Here is an 18,250-nt window from a genome sequence, read left to right as displayed (position 1 = left end):
ACATTTTAAATAATTTAGGTCATTTATATTTCATTTGCTTGATAATGTACAGATACAACTCTTAAAAATATAGGTCATGTAAACAACAGTGTCAAATTATTTCCTATACATTATGACTTGCATAAATGGAGAGTTTGCAAGCCTCTAGTGGTTTTACAGAGAGAGCCCCATCATCCCTGTTGTCTGAATTCTTACTTCTTAGGTGGTTGCTACATATGTCCTTATTTCATCCTTCACCTATTTTCTCCTCTGAATCATCTTTTCTCAGCTCCTCCGTGTCATGAATTTACTTTTCTCACTCTTCATTCCAGTTATTTAGTGCTGCCTAACAAACCACCCCCGGAGAAGGCAATGGCACCCCACTCCAGTACTCTTGCCTGGAAAATCCCATGGACCGAAGAGCCTGGTGGGCTGCAGTCCATGGGGTCTCTGAGGGTTGGACACGACTGAGCGACTTCACTTTCACGCATTGGAGAAGGAAATGGCAACCCACTCGAGTACACTTGCCTGGAAAATCCCATGGACAGCAGAGCCTGGTGGGCTGCCGTCTATGGGGTCGCACAGAGTCGGACACGACTGAAGCGACGTAGCGGTGGCAGCAGCAGCAGCAGCAGCAGCAACAAACCACCCCCAAACTTAGTGACTGGAAACAGTCTTTTTATTTTGCCAATGATTTTTAGATAAGGAATTTGAGAAGGCCTTATGCAAGTGGTTCATCTTTGATCCTTGTGGATTTCGTTGGGGTAGTCAGAGCTGGAGGGTCCAAGATGGCTCCCTCACTCACATCTCTGCTGCCCCCATGTTCCTTGGCTTCTGCTCTCCATGGGATGAATTTCTTTCTCCAGGACCTCGCCATGTGGCTTGGGTTACTCACAGCATGGTGGTCTCAATGTGGTCTCACTTCTCAATTAGCTGTTGATTTCCTAGAGGTGGTAAGTGCATGCTGCCAGGCCACTTAAAGGCTATACACAGGAGTAGTATAGCATCATGCCTGCCATTCTATATTGGTCAAAGCAGTTACAGACCTATCCAGATTCAGAAAGGAAATAGGCACCACTTCTCAATGAAAGGGAATGCCCATCATTAATCAGCTGCATTCTTATTCTCCAGTTCTGTTACTATTCTGGTATAGTATTTATATAACTTTTTCAGATAATTTGCCTTCCATTTCATAAAGTTTCTAACTTTCCCTGAATTACAGTCAGGGTCCATATTATAGATTTACACAGCTAGCTCTATTTAGTGACTAGTGCTAGGCACTAGTATTGTCTTATAGGGAAGATGGTTATTTATCAAACACCACATAGTTAAACACAAACTAAGTGCTATAAAGGAAAAGGACTGGACACCTGGGGCATGTATAATATCAGAAGTCTCATCTGTCCAGGGTATCAAGGGAGGTTTCCTGAGGTGGTGACTTTTGAGCTGAGACTTTGAAGTCTGGGTAGGTATTAATTAGGACTGGAGAGAACATTTCAAACTATGGGAACACATGAGCAAAGACAAAGAGTGAGAAGAGGCTCATCAATGAATTTGGTAAAGTTGCAAGACACAAAATTAATACACAGAACTCTCTTGCATTCGTATATACTAATAATGAAAGATCAGAAAGAGAGATTAAGGAAACAATCCCATTTATCACCACATCAAAACAAAACAAAACACCTAGGAATAAACCTACCTCAAGTCAGTTCAGTCGCTCAGTCGGGTCCGACTCTTTGTGACCCCATGAACTGCAGCACGTCAGGCCTCCCTGTCCAACACCAACTCCCGGAGTCCACCCAAACCCATGTCCATTGAGTCGGTGATGCCATCCAACCATCTCATCCTCTGTCGTCCCCTTCTCCTCCTGCCCTCAATTTTTCCCAGCATCAGGGTCTTTTCAAATGAGTCAGCTCTTCGCATCAGGTGGCCAAAGTATTGGAGTTTCAGCTTCAACATCAGTCCTTCCAATGAATATTCAGGACTGATCTCCTTTAGGATGGACTGGGTGGATCTCCTTGCAGTCCAAGGGACTCTCAAGAGTCTTCTCCAACACCACAGTTCAAAAGCATCAATTCTTCGGCACTCAGGTTTCTTTATAGTCCAACTCTCACATCCATCCATGACTACTGGAAAAACCATTGCCTCGATGAGACGGACTTTTGTTGACAAAGTAATGTCTCTGCTTTTCAATATGCTGTCTAGGTTGGTCATAACTTTCCTTCCAGGGAGCAAGCGTCTTTTAATCTCATGGCTGCAATCACAATCTGCAGTGATTTTGGAGCCCTGAAAAATAAAGTCAGCCACTGTTTCCACTGTTCCCCATCTATTTCCCATGAAGTGATGGGACTGGATGCCATGATCTTAGTTTTCTGAATGCTGAGCTTTAAGCCAACTTTTTCACTGTCCTCTTTCACCTTCATCAAGAGGCTCTTTAGTTCTTCTTCACTTTCTGCCCTAAGAGTGGTGTCATCTGCATATCTGAGGTTATTGATATTTCTCCCAGAAATCTTGATTCCAGCCTGTGCTTCATCCAGCCCAAAGTTTCTCATGATGTACTCTGCATATAAGTTAAATAAGCAGGGTGACAATATACAGCCTTGACGTTCTCCTTTTCCTATTTGGAACCAGTCTTTTGTTCCATGTCCAGGTCTAACTGTTGCTTCCTGACCTGCATACAGGTTTCTCAAGAGGAAGATCAAGTGGTCTGGTATTCCCATCTCTTTCAGAATTTTCCATGGTTTATTGTGATCCACACAGTCAAAGGCTTTGGCATGGTCAAACTTACCTAAGGAGGCAAAAAACCTGTACTCAGAAAACTAGAAGATGAATTTGGAATTGACATATGTATACTGTTGATATTATATATAAAATAGATAACTAATAAGAACCTACTATATAGCACAGAAAACTACTCAGTGCTCTGAGGTGACATAAATGGGAAAGAAATCCAAAAAAGAGGGGATATATGTATACAGATAGCTGATTCACTTTGCTGTACAGTAGAAACAAACACAACATTGCAAAGTAATTGTACTCCAATAAAAGCAAAATAAAATGGGCTATGAAAAAAATGCCCATCTCACAAGAGTTGTTAGAGTATTAAGTAAAAGAATAGGTATGAATAGTTTTTTTTCTAAATTATTAGAGTGTGTTTCTATTTTAAGTTATTGTTTTGTATGTTAAAATCATTCTGAATGATAGTGAGAAAAAAGACTAACTCATGCAGATTATCCAATTCTTTGGAAATAATACATGATTCATACTACTATCTCCATTAGTCTCATTATATAAAAATAATTCTATATATGTATACATACAACTCTTATGTGAAAGCTAGAAGAAAATGGTAATTTGTATTCATACAGGCCGCATATGTATCTACTTACTAAATTTTCCAGAGAATTTATTTGAACATCCCAGCAGATCAGTATATGCATCAGTATAAAAGATGCACAGATTATCTATAAGTTACTAGTCTAGCATATTTTGTTTTTAGACCCCAGTACATGGGCTTCAATTTTCTTTTCAGTTCTTAAATTTTTTTAATGTATTTTTTATATTTGAAAAAAATTAATTAACTATACCATCTGCCAATTCAAAAGTGGGGAAAAATGAGAAAAGACTTTGAAGAAAGACCTTTTCAAAAATATAGGAAGAAGTAAAAAGCAAGAAGACTGTCTCAGAAAGCTATTTTTCTTGTGGGAATTCTGTGATAATTATATCATCTTAGGAGGAAAGGGGACAAGAGTACTACATAGAAAAATCAGAATTGTACTTTTATGGAAACCTCGTGTGTTCCCACAAAATAAGACCATAACATACAACTTGAAAAAGAAAGTAAAAAGATGTCAACTCTAATTTGCCTTTTACCAAGAACTTTCTGACATTATAATTAACTATAGGAATTATCTTTTCAGTTATACTTTTCCTTTTGTGACCTTGTTAATGTTTCTTGAGCTTAATAATATTGTCTGCCTTACTGCAATATCATTCTGATTCTCATTGGAAATGGTCATCACTGGTAAGGTGCAGATAAGGAGAAGAGGTTGGACACTGTCAGGAAAGACTGATGAATGTCAACTGAGGAAGAATGAACTGTTAACATTTTGGGGAATAGTCCTTAGGACTTCATATCATATAAGTCTACAATATTACATTCTATATAAGTTTATATTACTTTATAGTATGTATTCTAAGGAATAAATAAAAGAATGAGAAAAAAAGACTAACTCATGCAAAGATTATCTAACTCCTTAGAAATAATGTATGATTCATACTACTATCTCCAGGGTGAAAATAATTCACCCTTTAAAAGGAATTCTATTTTCATTGCCCTTTGAAAGTTTAAAGATAATTTTTACTTTAATTTGTTTTGCTTTTAAAAGACTCATGGTTTGTTATAGCCCAAGAGGTAGTAACTGAAAAAGCAAAAAGAAATCACTTTTCCTCTCTTGTTTATCTTTCATAAAAAAAGGAAGAAAATTAAATGCTTAATTAAATCAAATGAATTAACTGAAAACTGACCAGTTTTTGCACCACTGATTGCTTATTGAATATTACAACAGTGTTCAAACAGTCTGAACATGGAATAGGTCTGGCCATGAACCAAAATATGCAGTTTAGTTGTACATGGTATGGGAATAGGCATTCTGGAGGTGGAGCCCACGTGGGTATCATCAAAACAGCAGAGTGCTAAATATTGCTAGTTCACTTTGCTAGGCTTTGTTTTCATCCCTTTAGGGTGAAAATGGTGCTTCCAGCTCCCATCTGCTTGGCCCTGCTTGGGAGAGAGTCCTGTGGGCTGCCCTAATCACATTTCCTGGAAGAGTTCACAAAGATCTGATTTGGAAATTTCCAGAAACAACTACGTCCATCTTAACACATACTGGAATCTAAGAAGATAATATGTACTTGTCACATTGTTCTAAAGCAGACATTCAATTACATTCAAAGAGCACATGTCTGCTCTCACAGGGACAACTATGAGCAATTAACAGAGAAAACAGACTACATAACAAACTTCAAAATCTCTAATCAACACAGAAGTTCCTCAATGCTCCCCCTCCCCACTGCTCACACAGCCAGCCACCCCTCTCCCTATGCAGCATCTCCCAGCCTAGGTTTAAATTGCTCCCTCTACAACCCAGATGTATTCACAATGGAGCTCATTCTTCCAGATTCTCCCTAAGCATCTAATTAAACCTAATAAACCTATTTGTGCTACAATTTTAGTAGATGAAAATAACTTTAATCAATTCAGTACCTTTCACTGAGTGACTTTGTGCTAAGCACTGTGGTTAACAATATGCTTTAGAAACAGTTTCTCTATTCATTTAAAAAATCGGGAAAAATTGGGAAGCCCTACAATAAGGGAGCAGTTAAATAAATCATGTTACATCCATACCTGTGGGGTACTCTGTAGCCACTCAGAAGAATGCTTTCGATGGGTGTCAACCAAACTTACTGTGGTAATCACTTGACAATATTTACACTTTAAACCTATACACTGTAGTATGTCAGTTATATCAATAAAATTTTAAAAAGGAAAACAATGCTTTGGTATGACCTCAGTTTTAGTTTTTAAATTCGCACAGAAGGGACTTCCCTGGCAGCCCAGTAGTTGGGAGTCCACCAGTTAAGGCAGGGACGAGGGTTCGGTTCCTGGTCAGGGAACTAAGATCCAACGTGCCACGGGCAACAAAGCCTTGCACCTCAACTAGAGAGAAGCCCACATGCCACAAGGAAGATCCTATATGACACAACTAAGACCCAACCCAGCCAAAAATTAATGTTTTTTTAAAAAATATGCATAAGAAAGACAATAAAATATAATAGTAACTTTGCCTATCTTTAAGAAGAGGGATTATATATGATTTTTATTTTCTTCAAACTTCTACGCACTTTACAATTTTCTTCAAGAAGCATATAGTGTGTTATAATCAGAAAATAAACAATATACAGTTTAACCAGAGACAATAAACTACTCTCTGCAAGAGTTATTAGTTTAGTCCAGATGATACTAGATCAAAAAGTATTATATGTATATTATATATATTATGGGCTTCCCTGGTGGCTCAGCTGGTAAAGAATCTGCCTGCAATGCAGGAGACCTGGGTTCGATCCCTGGCTTGGGACGATGGCCTGGAGAAGGGAAAGGCTACCCACTCCAGCATTCTTGCCTGGAGAATGCCATGGACTGTATAGTCCATGGGGTCTCAAAGAGTCAGACAGGACTGAGTCACTTTCACTTTCATATATGTTATGGTAAGTGTTATAATTTTGTACAAGGTGTTATGAGAACATCTAACTACCCATATATGTGACAGAATATTTAATATGAAACTTCACTCATTGATTTTATAAATGTATTTACTACTGTAAGGAGATGTATAGTTCACAATGCCTTATCAGAAATCTTTGGTGCCAAATATGTTTCAGAACTTAGACCTTTTTGGACTGTAGAAATCATGTGGTAAGTATATGTTTTTGCAAAGAACCTCTAATGGGCCTGGGGCAGCTCCTTATGATCCAACACATTAACATTTCCATTTACTTAGATGGGACCACTAGAATAAGTACTACACTGTTTCTCATCAGTTTAGGTCACCAAATTTGTTACTGAAAAGTCTTCCTTTCTACCTCCTTTGGATTTCTGAATTGCAGATAAAGGATTATGGACCTGGATGAGAAAGGTGGGGACTCAGGACCACAGCCTGCACAAGGTGTATCATTATCTCTTTCTCAGCCCCTAGTTCATCAAGTCTAACACGTATTCTCATCATAGGAGCCATAAATATGATTTCTATTCACATTCAGTTCAGTTCAGTCACTCAGTCATGTCCGACTCTTTGTGACCCCATGAATTGCAGCATGCCAGGCCTCCTTGTCCATCACCAACTACCAGAGTTCACCCAAACTCATGTACATTGAGTTGGTGATGCCATCCAGACATCTCATCCTCTGTTGTCCCCTACCTCTCCTGCCCCCAATCCCTCCCAGCATCAGGGTCTTTTCCAATGAGTCAACTCTTCGCATCAGGTGGCCAAAGTACTGGAGTTTCAGCCTCAGCATCAGTCCTTCCAATGAACACCCAGGACTGGTCTCCTTTAGGATGGATTGGTTGGATCTCCTTGCAGTCCAAGGGACTTGCAAGAGTCTTCTCCAACACCACAGTTCAAAAGCATCAATTCTTCGGTGCTCAGCTTTCTTCACAGTCCAACTCTCACAACCATTCATGACCACTGTAAAAACCATAGCCTTGACTAGATGGACCTTTGTTGGCAAAGTAATGTCTCTGCTTTTGAATATGCTATCTAGGTTGGTCATAACTTTCCTTCCAAGGAGTAAGCATCTTTTATTTTCATGGTGCAATACCATCTGAAGTGATTTTGAAGCCCCCAAAAAACAAAGTCTGACACTGTTTCCACGGATTCCCCACCTATTTCCCATGAAGTGATGGGACCAGATGCCATATTCTTAGTTTTCTAAATGTTGAGCTTTAAGCCAACTTTTTCACTCTCCTCTTTCACTTTCATCAAGAGGCTTTTTAGTTCCTCTTCAGTTTCTGCCATAAGGATGGTGTCATCTGCATATCTGAGGTAATTGATATTTCTCCCGGCAATCTTGATTCCAGCCTGTGCTTCCTCCAACCCAGCGTTTCTTATGATGTACTCTGCATAGAAGTTAAAAAAGCAGGGTGACAATATACAGGCTTGACGTACTCCTTTTCCTATTTGGAACCAGTCTGTTGTTCCATGTCCAAGCTAACTGTTGCTTCCTGACCTGAACACAGGTTTCTCAAGAGGCAGGTCAGGTGGTCTGGTATTCCCATCTCTGTCAGAATTTTCCACAGTTTATTGTGATCCACACAGTCAAAGGCTTTGGCATAGTCAATAAGGCAAAATAGAGGTTTTTCTGGAACTCTTACTTTTTCGATGATCCAGCGGATGTTGGCAATTTGATCTCTGGTTCCTCTGCCTTTTCTAAAACCAGCTTGAACATCAGGAAGTTCACGGTTCACATATTGCTGAAGCCTGGCTTGGAGAATTTTGAGCATTACTTTACTAGCGTGTGAGATGAGTGCAATTGTGCGGTAGCTAGAGCATTCTTTGGCATTGGCTTTCTTTGGGATTGGAATGAAAACTGACGTTTTCCAGTCCTGTGGCCACTGCTGAGTTTACCAAATTTGCTGGCATATTGAGTGTCGTACTTTCACAGCATCATCTTTCAGGATTTGGGACAGCTCAACTGGAATTCTATCACCTCCACTAGCTTTGTTCGTAGTGATGCTTTCTAAGGCCCACTTGACTTCACATTCCAGGATGTCTGGCTCTAGGTGAGTGACCAACCATCGTGATTATCTGGGTCATGAAGATCTTTTTTGTACAGTTCTTCTGTGTGTTCTTGCCACCTCTTCTTAATAACTTCTGCTTCTATTAGGCCCATACCATTTCTGTCCTTTATCGAGCCCATCTTTGCATGAAATGTTCCCTTGGTATCTCTAATTTTCTTTAAGAGATCCCTAGTCTTTTCCATTCTGTTATTTTCCTCTATTTCCTTGCATTGATTGCTGAGGAAAGCTTTCTTCTCTCTCCTTGCTATTCTTTGGAACTCTGCATTCAAATGGGAGTGTCTTTCCTTTTCTCCTTTGCTTTTTACTTCTCTTGTTTTCTCAACTATTTGTAAGGCCTCCTCAGACAGCCATTTTCCTTTTTTTGCATTTCTTTTCCATGGGGATGGTCTTGATCCCTGTCTCTTGTACAATGTCATGAACCTCCATCTATAGTTCATCAGGTACTCTGTCTATCAGATCTAGTCCCTTAAATCTATTTCTCACTTCCACTGTATAATCATAAGGGATTTGATTTAGGTCATACCTGAATGGTCTAGAGGTTTTCCCTACTTTCTTCAATTTAAGTCTGAATTTGGCAGTAAGGAGGTCATGATCTGAGCCACAGTCAGCTCCCAGTTTTGTTTTTGCTGACTGTATAGAGCTTCTCCATCTTTGGCTGCAAAGAGTATAATCAATCTGATTTCGATGTTGACCATCTGGTGATGTCCATGTGTAGAGTCTTCTCTTGTGTTGTTGGAAGAGGGTGTTTGCTCTAATTTTCTTGAAGAGAAACAGTTTGAACCGTGAACTTCCAAATGTTCAAGCTGGTTTTAGAAAAGGCAGAGGAACCAGAGGTCAAATTGCCAACATCTACTGGATCATCGAAAAAACAAAAGAGTTCCAGAAAAACATCTATTTCTGCTTTATTGATTCTGCCAAAGCCTTTGACTGTGTGGATCACAATAAACTGTGGAGAATTCTTCAAGAGATGGGAATACCAGACCACCTGACCTGTCTCTTGAGAAACCTGTGTGCAGGTCAGGAAGCAACAGTTAGCTTGGACATGGAACAACAGACTGGTTCCAAATAGGAAAAAGAGTATGTCAAGGCTCTATATTGTCACCCTGCTTATGACCAGTGCATTCTCTTGGCAAAACTCTATTAGCCTTTGCCCTGCTTCATTCTGTATTCCAAGGCCAAATTTGCCTGTTACTCCAGGTATTTCTTGATTTCCTACTTTTGCATTCCAGCCCCCTATAATGAAAAGGACATCTTTTTTGGGTGTTAGTTCTAAGAGGTCTTGTAGGTCTTCATAGAACCATTCAACTTCAGATTCTTCAGTGTTACTGGTTGAGGCATAGGCTTGGATCACCGTGATATTTAATGGTTTGCTTTGGAAATGAACAGAGATCATTCTGTTGTTTTTGAGATTTCATCCAAGTACTGCATTTCAGACTCTTTTGTTGACCATGAGAAATGGCTACTCCATTTCTTCTAAGGGATTCCTGCCCACCATTGTAGATACAATGGTCATCTGAGTTAAATTCACCCATCCCAGTCCATTTAGTCCACTGATTCCTAGAATTTTGACATTTACTCTTGCCATCTCCTGTTTGACCACTTCCAATTTGCCTTGATTCATGGACCTAACATTCCAGGTTCCTATGCAATATTGCTCTTTACAGCATCGGACCTTGCTTCTATCACCAGTCACATCCACAACTGGGTATTGTTCTTGCTTTGGCTCCATCCCTTCATTCTTTCTGGAGTTATTGCTCCACTGATCTCCTGTAGCATATTGGGCACCTACTGACCTGGGGAGTTCCTCTTTCAGTATCCTATCATTTTGCCTTTTCATACTGTTCATGGGGTTCTCAAGGCAAGAATACTGAAGTGGTTTATTCACATTAGAGCATATGATAGTATTTGATCTTAGATATAAACCCCAGGAGTGAAAATATTCTAATTGTGTGCCTTGAAGACACATGTGCTTAAAGGGCCTCAGTTGTTTTAAGGGAGAAAAAAAATGTTATCATAAACATACCTTATAAACATTTAAAAGCATTAAGAAATACGTAGGTCTTCTAAGTAATATTAGTAGAGCTGGCAAAAATGCATTTCTGAATACTTTTAAAAGGTCATCTCCTAGCCTAACATTTCCCAATCACTGTTGGGCGAATTCAGGCAGCTAAGTGACCAAAAGGCTATGGTTTCAGCCCTTAAGTCTAAAACTGCTGAGTTATTAGACAGTTTTGAAGAAACTTCTTTATTATATAGACATACATAAGACATATATAAGACACATATTTAATATATAGGTAGACATAATGGGGGAGTTTATTCAATCTCTGTGATATAACGTGTGCAGCGTCTGAGCTAATATTGCATGCAACTAAGGACAAGTAGCAATTTCCATGAAGTGACAGATAAGCGGTTTTAGAGGGGAAAAGTGCCAAGGATGATTCATTTGAAATCAACCTTGACGGTTTTCCTGCTGACGAGGCTGACAGGACGGAGGGCTAGACCCGAGGTTAAATCCTTCAGTTCTAGGAAACTGCTCTGTCTTTAGGGCTTGCTCCCCCAAGCTCTGCTAGTCCAACAAGACTTCCACAGTCAGACTAACCATACAGAACTTTTGACAGAAGGAGGAATTTTTCCTTAGTTCTACAAACCATGCAGTCAAATGAATGCTGATTTATTAATGCAGGTTGACCATCAAACACTAAATTCCACAATAATCCCTCAAAATTATGATTTACATCATTACTACTTTCTCTTTGACTAACCTTACTACTAGAACTACCAGTATGTGTAAAACTGATTGATTTGACCTCCTATATGAGAGTCCCTTGGACTGCAAGGAGATCCAGCCAGTCCATTCTGAAGGAGATCAGCCCTGGGATTTCTTTGGAAGGAATGATGCTAAAGCTGAAACTCCAGTACTTTGGCCACCTCATGCGAAGAGTTGACTCATTGGAAAAGACTCTGATGCTGGGAGGGATTGGGGTCAGGAGGAGAAGGGGACGCCAGAGGATGAGATGGCTGGATGGCATCACTGACTCGATGGACGTGAGTCTCAGTGAACTCGGAGTTGGTGATGGACAGGGAGGCCTGGCGTGCTGTGATTCATGGGGTCGCAAAGAGTCGGACACGACTGAGCTACTGATCTGATCTGATCTGATACCTTTTCAGACTCTGGCTGGAGACAAGAGCAGAAACATGGCCCAAGGGCAAAAGCAGGTAAGCAACTTAAGAGACATATGTACTTTATGAGTCATTGCTGCTGCTGCTGCTAAGTCGCTTCAGTCGTGTCCGACTCTGTGCGACCCCAGAGACGGCAGCCCACCAGGCTCCCCCGTCCCTGGGATTCTCCAGGCAAGAACAATGGAGTGGGTTGCCATTTCCTTCTCCAATGCATGAAAGTGAAAAGTGAAAGTGAAGTCGCTCAGTCGTGTCCGACTCTTCACGACCCCATAGACTGCAGCCCATCAGGCTCCTCTGTCTGTGGGATTTTCCAGGCAAGAGTATTGGAGTGGGTTGCCATTGCCCTCTCCTTACGAGTCATTGGAAGTTGGCAATTTTGAACATTTTCATTACCGCTTTCACATAATACTAAACTCTTCTTAGCAACTGATATAGGCTGCTATGTGCTATGAATAGCACAACCAGAGTTTCAATGAGCTTTTTTTTTCATGTTAAATTCACATTTATCAGTCTACTATAGATTCCCATCTTCATAATCATCACACTGAAAAATTACTAAACATTTAATATCATATAATGCTAATGTAAGCACCATAAAAATAAATTAAGGACACTTGGGTCTTATTTCTGGGACCTTACAATTTTGAACAGAGGATGATGACAAACAAAGAAAAACATATAAGCTATACAAAAACAACTGCATGAATTAAATAGGTAAAACATTATATTGAGAATGAACAAGAAACAGCCTAGGGAGGTTTTTAGCTGATGAGTGAAGAGGCAATTATAGAAGCAACCCACAGGGAACTGATCCTTAAAAGGGCCTAATTATTTAATTAAGACACTCTTTCCTGGAGGGGGGCAAATCTAGAGATTTTTCAGACTTGGTAACTGCAAAATAACTAAAATTCTGGGGTGGGAGAAATATTTCAGAACTTTTCTTTCTGTCTCCAAAACTTATAATAAATGGCATTAGAACTAAGATCCAGTAAATATTGTTAAAGTTTTGCCTTCAACCACATGTCACTAAGAGCCAGCAGGCTATTGATATTGAGAAAAGTGTCAGGATTATGTTCAAAAGTATGTTGAACTCAGGCTTATGACAGTGCCCCTTACTATAGAAAATGTTTTGTTTTGATATTTTTTAGGGGAATACAAGTAACGCTTTTTAATGAAAAAACAACAACAACAACAACCTCTAAAGAGTGTATACATTATTACATGAATTATAGTGACATTATTTTACATTTTTGCAAAATAGAGGATAGTTGAATTCTCCTATCTCCTGCATTCAATCTAATGCAAATCTAGTTTCTTTTTTTAAAAAATTAATTAATTTTACTTTATAATATTGTATTGGTTTTGCCATACATTGACTTGAATCCACCATGAATATACATGTGTTCCCCATCCTGAACCCCCCTCCCACCTCCCTCCCCATACCATCCCTCTGGGTCATCCCAGTGCATCAGCCCTGAGCACCCTGTATCATGCATCAAACCTGGACTGGCGATTAGTTTCACATATGATATTTTACATGTTTCAATGCCATTCTCCCATATTATCCCACCCTCGCCCTCTCCTACAGAGTCCAAAAGACTATTCAATACCTCTGTGTCTCTTTTGCTGTCTCGCATACAGGGTTATCATTACCTTCTTTCTAAATTCCATATATATGCATTAGTATACAAATCTAGTTTCTTAAAATAACAATTGTGTATATTAAACATGATATTAAATAATATCATGTTTTGATGATACCTAAATGCAGTGAAATGATTACTACAATAAAGCTAATCAATGTATCCATCTCCTAACATATTTAGCAGTTTTTGTGTGTTTGGTGAAGGCACCTGAAGTTGACTCTCTCAGCAAATTTCCAGTATACAATATAGTGTTACTAACTAAAGTCATCATGCTACGTATTAGGATCTCAAGATACTATAGAAAATGAATACTACGTATTAGATATGTCAATGGACACAGCATCAGTAGGACAATTAAAGTCAATGAACTCTGAGAACAAATTATTATGAGGCCGTATTTATATAAGCATGTCTTAATATGGAAAAGTTTAAGCATTTATTTTTATCTACTCTGTTTAGGGTAAACTGAATTAAGAAAAGAAAATGAGCCTAATTCTAAAATCTGTCTCTGGTAGATTACTGACACAGCTGAAACTCTCCAAAATCAGCCTCTTTAGTTTGGAAAGTGAATTCTTTCAGCTAGAAAAAATAATGATTTGTTTTCTGCAAATTTCACATTTTAAAAGGGTGTCTTTGAGAAAGACATGTGAGAAAGATATCTAACTACAAAACAGTGGGGATTACCCCGGTGCCACTCTGGCTCTCTGGCAAGCAAATGTAGATCTGAGGTTCTAGCTGAACTCTCACTTCCACAAAGCGATGTCTATAGATATGTAACTTACCTTACCACAAAGCATAAGAAATGTGGTTTTCTGGAGATAAGGATGAAAATCCACTGGATTGAGAGCAGTCATCTTGCTTTAAAATGTGAGAAATAAAATGCACTTAAACAGAGGGGATCCTCATAGAAATGCCTTAGTTTGGAGATGCAGTTTTCAAACCACACACCAAAAAAATCTGCAAAATTAAACACACTCCAAAATATCAAAAGATTCATGGAGAAGGGTCCTTACAGAATTCAGCTCTTATGAATCAATCAGGGGCTCAATAACACACTTACAGTGCAGAGTTAGAAACCTCCTGCGAAGCACTTCCCCTAAGCATTGAATGGGATTTTATTAGACAGTACTGTGATATTTTTGTCTTTAACATTTCAGCCAGGCTGTATATTTACTCATTCATTCAACCATCAAGTGCCTAATGGATATCAGCATTGTGGATTCAAAACAAATATGCTATGGCTCCTGCTGAACGTCTTGAATCTAATAGGAAGGAATAATCATGTAGAAAATCTCAATGGGGTTCAATTAATATAGGATGATATCAGGAAAAACACTATCTCTATTTGGGGGAGCTTCATCATAAGTATGGAGAAAGCAATGGCACCCCACTCCAGTACTCTTGCCTGGAGAATCCCATGGATGGAGGAGCCTGGTGGGCTGCAGTCCATGGGGTTGCTGAGAGTCGGACACGACTGAGTGACTTCACTTTCACTTTTCATTTTCATGCGTTGGAGAAGGAAATGGCAACCCACTCCAGTGTTCTTGCCTGGAGAGTCCCAGAGACAGGGGAGCCTGGTGGGCTGCCGTCTATGGGGTCGTACAGAGTCAGACACGACTGAAGCTACTTAGCAGCAGCAGCATCATAAGTAACAAATAGAAGGTGGTCCAAGCAATGGAAATGGCGTTTACAAAGGCATGGAGACAGAGAAAAAGCACTTTGGATGGCACACAACTCAAAATGAGTCTATGGGTGTAGAGAGTCAGGTGAAGGCTAGATGACCAATGAAGAAGAAATCTATGATTATACATTAAATAGAAATTAAAAGATCTCTTTGGGGTGTGTGTACGCTAAGTTGCTTCAGTCATGTCTGACTCTGTGCAACCCTATGGACTGTTGTCCACCAGGCTCCTCTGTCCATGGGATTCTCCAGGCAAGAATACTGGAGTGGGTTGCCATGCCCTCTTCCAGGGGATCTTCCCATCCCAGGAATTGAACCTGGGTCTCCTGCAACTCCTGCATTGCAGGCAGATTCTTTACCACTGAACCACCAGGGAAGCCCCTCTTTGGGGTGGTATGCTATAATGTCTCTAGAACAATAGTTGGCCAGAGTAAGTTGTGGGAAAATTTACATCTTTGTCCATGGAAGAGATTGGGTCCTCTTCTCAGTGGTTGTATGAATGGGTCTTCTGGGTCCTCTTCTCAGTGGTTGTATGCTTGAATCCTGGGTCCTCTCCTCAGTGGTTGTATGCTTGAATATGGATTACCCACTGAGGAAAGTTGAAGGAGGAGGTATTACTCTCAGAGACATTCTGGGCATTACTGAGAGAATATTTGAGAACCTGTTGCCATCATCTTTCAATCAAATGCATGCATGTGGGGCACTTCAAGCTCTACTGGGAGTAACCAATGCAGATCCAAGAAAGGGGCAGTAGATGATAAGAGCTATCTATATCATCATGAGGATTACTAAAGAACTGACTAGGAAAGCAATTTAATACCATTAATAGTTCAAATTCCTTCATGTTCTTCAAATTGTGCCTGCATCAAATGTCAACTTCTGCTATAATTATTCTGCTAATCAAAAATCTTCTTTCAATATGAACAGTATTTTCCTTATTTCAATATAATCTTGTTTTCCCAAATAAAATGTTTTTGTTATTATTTTTAATAAGTTTCATTTATTTAATTTCTTGAAGTGGTAACATATTCACATACTTTGAGCATCAAAAGTATAAAATGATGTACACCCATGTCTCTTTTCCAACCCAATCTTCTATCTGCCAAATTCCTAACCCCCTAAAATAACTAACCAATATTATTAGTTTCTCATTTACTTCCCAGGATTTTATAAATGTATGTAGAAGCCAACACAAGTACAGATTATTTTCCCTTCTTTTTTTTACTTCAAGAGTACACTATTTTGGCACCTCTTTCTCCCCACTTAAAAATAAATCTTGGCAACTACATTAGTCAGTTCAGGTTCTCATACGCTGGATGGCTTAAATAGCAGACATTTATTTTCTCACAGTTCTGGAGGCTGGAAATAATAGATCAGGATGCCTGTATGGTCAGGCTCTGTAGAGAACTCTTTTCCTGGTTTGCAGACAGCCGTCTTTTCCCTGTGTCCTCACATGGCAAAGAAAGCCAGCAAGCTCTCTGGTGTCTCTTATTATAAGACCATAAGGGTAGCAATCCCACCATGAGGGCACCACCTGCACAACCTCATCTAAACCTAATTACCTCCAAAAGGCCCTATAAGCAAATACCATCACACTAGGTGGTCAACATATGAACTTCGGGGAGACACAAATAATTCAGTCCACACAAAGACCTTTCCATATAAGACATAAGGAGCTTTCCTATTCTTTTTTTACAGCTCCACAGTATGCTGTTGGTACATCATACATCGTTAAGGTTGGAACTAGGAACAGTGAAGCTATCTTTAATCATTCTTAGCTAACAGCCATGGCAGAAATAAAGTTAGAGATTGATAGGTGATGGTTCTGATAAGGGTCCACACAGGCTGGAATAATTATATACTGATGATTGCTGGAAAAGTATCAAAACACAAGCAATATGTTTAATACACATTCATTAGTCCATCATTGGATCCTCAGAATCTCAGCTTTCTAAATCAAATATGTTACAAATGTTGTTCTAATAAGGTATTTATTTGAAGACACAAATTATAGTTTTTATTTTTTTATTGAAGGATAATTGCTTTACAGAATTTTGTTTTCTGTCAAACCTCAACATGAATCAACCATATGTATACACATATCCCCTCCCTTTTGAACCTCCCTCCCATATCCTTCCCCATCCCACCCCTCTAGGTTGATACAGAGCCCCTGTTTGAGTTTCCTGAGCCATACAGCTAATTCCCGTTGGCTATCTATTTTACATAGGGTAATGTAAGTTTCCATGTTACTCTTTCCAAACATCTCACCCTCTCCTCCCCTCTCCCCATCTCCACAAGTCTATTCTCTATGTCTGTTTCTCCATTGCTGCCCAGTAAATAATTTCTTCAGTACCATTTTTCTATATATGCACTGCTGCTGCTGCTAAGTCGCTTCAGTCGTGTCCGACTCTGTGCGACCCCATAGACGGCAGCCCACCAGCTCCCCCGTCCCTGGGATTCTCCAGGCAAGAACACTGGAGTGGGTTGCCATTTCCTTCTCCAATGCATGAAAGTGGAAAGTGAAAGCAGGAAGTCACTTGGTCGTGTCCGACTCTCAGTGACCCCTTGGACTGCAGCCTACCAGGCTCCTCCGTCCATGGGATTTCCCAGGCAAGAGTACTGGAGTGGGGTGCCATTGCACTAGAATATGATATTTATCTTTATCTTTCTGACTTATTTCACTCTGTATAATAGGTTCTAAGTTCATCCACCTCATTAGGACTGACTCAAATGTGTTCCTTTTTATGACTGAGTAATATTCCATTGTGTATATATACCACAACTTCTTTATCCATTCATCTGCCGATAGACATCTAGGTTGCTTCCATGTTCTAGCTATTGTAAATAGTGGTGCAATGAACAGTGGGATACGTGTGTCTTTTTCAATTTTGGTTTCCTCAGGGTGTATGCCTAGGACTGGGATTGCTGGGTCATATGGTGGTTTTATTCCTAGTTTTTAAAGGAATATCCATACTGTCTTCCACAGTGGCTGTATCAATTCACATTCCCACCAACGGTGCAAGAGTGTTCCCTTTTTTCCACAGCCTCTCCAGCATTTATTGTTTGTAAACTTTTTGATGATGGCCATTCTGACTGGTGTGAGGTGATATCTCATTATGGTTTTGATTTGCATGTCTCTAATAATGAGCAGTGTTGAGCACTTTTTCATGTGTTTGCTAGCCATCTGTATGTCTTCTATGAAGAAATGTCTGTTTAGGTCTTTTTCCCACTTTTTGATTTGGTTGTTTGTTTTTCTGGCATTGAGTTGTATGAGTTCTTTATGTATTTTGGAAATTAATCCTTTGTCAGTTGTTTCATTTGCTATTATTTTCTCCCATTCTGAGGGTTGTCTTTTCACTTTGCTTATAGTTTCCTTTGCTGTGCAAAAGCTTTTAAGTTTAA

General features: G+C 39.6%; 1 long non-coding RNA gene across 2 annotated transcripts in view; it reads right to left on the bottom strand.

Moving 5' to 3' along the window:
- Nucleotides 1-604: 604 nt before the first annotated feature.
- The window catches only part of LOC109556117 (uncharacterized), a 113,468-nt gene continuing 95,822 nt past the window's right edge, over nt 605-18,250 (bottom strand). For both annotated transcript variants that reach the window (XR_011565824.1, XR_011565823.1), the window contains one exon: nt 605-2,770. This is a non-coding gene — a long non-coding RNA (uncharacterized lncRNA). The remainder of the gene's footprint in view (nt 2,771-18,250) is intronic.

Source organism: Bos indicus, chromosome 3 (assembly GCF_029378745.1).
Source record: "Bos indicus isolate NIAB-ARS_2022 breed Sahiwal x Tharparkar chromosome 3, NIAB-ARS_B.indTharparkar_mat_pri_1.0, whole genome shotgun sequence".
Taxonomy (NCBI): Eukaryota; Metazoa; Chordata; class Mammalia; order Artiodactyla; family Bovidae; genus Bos; species Bos indicus.
This window is presented reverse-complemented; position numbering and strand designations above follow the sequence as displayed.